Raw genomic sequence first — 4769 nt, forward strand, 5'->3', positions numbered from 1 at the left:
TTGAATCAACCCCCCCTCGACATTTTTCTTGACTACTCCGCCGCGCGAAATTTTTTGACCGCGCCGTTCGCTGACTTTTTACTTTCAAGTCTCGCGCATCTTTTGACACCATTTTCGTGAAAATTGCGCATACCGTTACGACACTGCATGACGTTTTATAGATGCCTGTCATACCAAAAATGGCTCCAAAACGTGATTTTGTGAATAAAGTCTATGCAAATGGAGTTTTCTCTTCTTATTCATAAAGATACGATTATTTTCACTTTCATAGGCTGAAACTAATTAATTTTAGCATAATTATGCTTGAAAAAGGTTGTGTCATAAATTTTGCAGAAAAAAAATGATAAAACAAAAGGTCGAAAAACAAGGAAATACATAAATTCATAAAACAATAAAATACATAAGAAATTGATTTTGATACCCAATTTTTTTTCAAGTACATTGTTAGCAATGCTACAAAGATTGTTTTCACCAAAAATTAGGATTCTAGGAGCTGTTTTCACCAAAAATCACGATTCTAGGAGCTTTAATTTCTGATTTAGAGCAAAATGTATGATTTTATGCATATATTAGCATAATTAATTATTATGACAAAAATTTCAATTTCTTTTTCTATAGATTGGTGGAATACGCCACAGGTAGTGCACGTGCCAAATTTCATGGTGATTGCGCGATCGATGGCCGAGATCTCGGGGGGCACAGAACACCCAAAAAAGCCCGGCCTGGTTAGGGTGAAGTTTTAAAACTAATAATGCAAGCATTGCATATACTAGTATATGAGGGAAACAGTAAAATTTTGAGGATTTGACCTTGACCTTTGGCCCATGACCCCTAAATTCCCTAGATAATCCCTGCCAGTCAGTACATGCATATGTACCAAGTTCCATGAAGATATATTGAACCATTTGCGAGAAAAGTGAAATTACAACATTTTCACCTAACCTTTGACCTTTTGACCTTTGACCTTATGACATGAAACTCTCTCTGGAGAATCTTTACACAGTAGTACATGTCTACACTAAGTTTCAATAAAATATCTTCGGGCATTGCATAGATATGAGGGAAATAGCAACATTTTTAGCATTTGACCTTGACCTTTTGACCTTTGACCTCTTGCCAATGTCTAAAATCCCCTCAACTAATTGCCCCATCATACATCATCCTTGGACCAAGTTTGGTGAAAGGTGCTTCATCCAGTTTTGAGTTATCACATAAACAGATAAATTTTAGGATTTGACCTTGATCTTTGACCTTTGACCTCTGTCCGATTTCACTAAAAAAACTAATCATGTAATTGTCCCATCATACATCATCCTCGGACAAAGTTTGGTGAAATTTCCTCGATCCAGTCTTGAGTTATCGCGTAAACGGATACAATTTCATGATTTGACCTTGACTTTGACCTTTGACCTTTGGCCGATTTCACCCAAAATCTGATCAAGTAATCGCCTTATCATACTTCATACTTGGACCAAGTTTGGTAAAATTCCAGTCAATATTTCTCAAGTTATCGCGTAAACGAATGCGGACGGACGTACGTACGGACGGACAACCCGAAAACATAATGCCTCCGGCATCACTTCGTGGCGGAGGCATAAAAATTGTTTCTTGAGTGCACCTTTTGCAAAAATACATCCAAACAAAAGACACTGATTTTTCCTGGCTAGTTTCTTATTTTAAAGGTCTATTACTCAGAAGGTTCGTTGATCTGAAAATGAAAAGAGGTTCGTTATTCTGAAACTTTTATTAATCTGAAAACAAAATAAGGTTCATTAATTCCTTCTTTTCATTTTCTGATTAACAAACCTTTGGAATACTGAACATCACCTTTTTTCCTACTGGATTACAAATGACTCTTGTTTTTAGTGTGCGCAACATGTAACCCAGGCATGGTAATTGTGTGGTACAGGGCTGCAAACGAATGATGTAGCATCACACATTTTACATGCTTCTAAGATCACTGAACTTGTTCTAAATAATCTCTCTTTTGAACATGAACAAGCCACAATAACTGCAATGGGGATAACAAAAATGTTAATCTCTGCCAAGAAATACTGACCCACCTGTTATTACTGTGACAACAAAGCAATCATAATGAGCCTATACGTAAGACCAGGAAAAAGAAAAAATCTACAGCTCTTCCAAACACACAAAAATCACAATAATTTTCTTCAGAAAAGGTAAAACAAGCGTATATAGATTTGAACACTGCAAATAATATGAATTTCGATTTTTCTAAATACCCATGTAATTTTATTCATCCTAAAGTACTAAAAACTGTTCAAGTGCTCCCCTTTAAACTCACTACTAGTATCTGATTTCTAATAAATGGGGGCAAGGATTTTATCTCCTATTGGCATATGTATGTACAAACTGCACAGTTTGGACACTGTGTGGAGCATCTATTGTTTTTCCATGTAGACGTTTCCTATGCGACTAAGCTCACACAACCTCTAATGACAGACTCACAGAAAAAGAAAGTTGGCTTCATTTGTAAACAGCACTGGGACATAACGTAAATCGTGTGTAAGTCAACATGGCATAAGTCAACAAATGGCGTAAGTTGATGTAATGATAAAATCCTGAACTGTTCTTTCCTCCTCTGTTGACTTTCATGCGGTCCTGTGCATGTTGGCTTACGTGAGCTTTATCGCATTATTATCTATCTACATGTAGACCCACAGATCAATAAATAAATCTATAGACAGATGAAGGTAGATATCAGATTCCTAAAATACTGTTACTGCAAGGTGCTCCTAGTTTGTGAGTGAAACAGTTTTTACGAAATCCTTGTTACAAGAAGGAATAAGAAATTGCCACAGCAATTTCGTTTCCTGGAAGGCAACTGCCAACTTGGGATGAAATACTGCAGATACATACTGATACAACTGGCATTAGAGGGGTGGTACCTTTAAACAGACCAAAACTAACGGAAAAAAGATATGTCGATGCATTACTGAATATGGTGTGACAATGCTAACGAAGGAACAAATACAACAAGCTTAAACTGGTGGGCTTGTAGATAAATGCACACATTTTGCCACTAGAGGGCTCTCGTGATTCTCCTTTTTTCATTGGCTATCACAGTAAGGGTGTCCTGACACTTAGCCTGTATCTGAACAATGTTGATACTTCTGCTGATGATGCGAAAAAAAAAACAACTTCATATCAAAAAGCGTGTCTGATTCTTCAATAAACATCATGTTTTTCTCAAATAATGCATGTTTGCTTGTTTAATCGTTGACTGATGTCAACAATGATTTTAGTAATAAGTTGACTTTGTCTCACCCTCTAGCTATCATGTCAGACAGAAGCTTTAATACCCTAAAACAATGCTGCGCACAGGCACCGGTCCAATGCTCCCTGACCAGTAAAAATCACTCTCGCACCAGTAGAAATCACTGTCGCATCAGTAAAAATCACTGTTACACCAGTTACTTTTTGGGGATTGGACCAGTAAAAAATGGAAAAACTTACTTGTCCGACAGACAAGTCGGACCAGGAGAAAAAGTAGCTTAGTGTGCAGCCGTGCCTAAAAAGTAAAAATGAGAGCGGAAAGGGGCCATGACAGTACAAAATCATCATCGTGACCAGAGCAGTGACAGCCGTTTATCCCTTTAATTTCGATCCCCTAATCATTTCTGACTCTTGGGACAGGCATCCGTGAGGTATTTGAGAGACAATAGATGAAAAGCACATGAAACAAACGGGACTAATGATGTCTGCCGTTATACGGTCGCCCTTTCTAAGGAATGTCCGATGTGCTGCGAGTACAGGACTAACAATTACGTACCGTGGGCTGAGCATCTCTTCAAGAAAACAAACACACAAACAATCAAATCTGGACACTAAAACAAACTCCTCCCTTTTCCTCTCAAGGTAAAATGATGATGGGTTCGCTGTCGATATTTCTAGTACGTGCTAATGTGGCGATTGCGATACACTTGCATTAAGTAAGACAAACAAGGGGAGAAAGGTTCAGGATTCCAACAGAAAACATCCACACAATGGAGACGGACTTTCGCAATACAAAACAAAGAGCTGGGGACAACAATCATACAAGATCTTGACCAGATGTGCCACTAGCATGTGTCTCACACCTAATCCAATGCTATTTTCCCTCGGAGATTGAGCTCTAGCTGAAGTTTGGAAAACAGACAGGATAAGAAGAGCCTTGCATATATTCTAATATCTTAGGGAAAGCATATAAGTAGCAAATGTTGCGGGGTTTTATGGACAGAAACCCCCCCCCAAAAAAAAAAAAAAAAAAAACACACAAAAAAAAAACAAAACAAAACAAAACAAGCAAACACAAAACAAAACAAAACAAGCAGTGGCTAAACTGTTTCACAATCTCATACTGGCATCGTTATCATCTTGAGTAAAGAATGATGATACTCATTACTGTATAGTCCCACACCCCCAATGCTTGTTCACGGACTGCAGGAAGCTGAAGTTTTGATAATTAAGCTGCTAGACTTTCGCTGGTCTTTCCCGTTCCACAACGAAGGATAGATAATTTGCATATTCAAACCTTTCACATGAGTTATAAAAAAAGCTCTTCTCCAACAACCAACAACTGCTGAAAGCTCCAATTGAGCTTCCCAACTTGGCGTACTTCTTGGCCTGATTACTCATTGAACTATGGAGTGCCACATGTGTTTCGCCTCATTTTATGTAAATTGCCGTAAGTTTGTTGACAACAACAACAACAACCAAACAAGCAACAAACAGACAGTGGTTTTACTAGCTTATTTGTTTTGTCAACT

This window comes from Diadema antillarum, unplaced genomic scaffold (assembly GCF_040938485.1).
Source record: "Diadema antillarum isolate AM-2024a unplaced genomic scaffold, OU_Dant_1.0 seq00000063_RagTag, whole genome shotgun sequence".
Lineage (NCBI taxonomy): Eukaryota > Metazoa > Echinodermata > Echinoidea > Diadematoida > Diadematidae > Diadema > Diadema antillarum.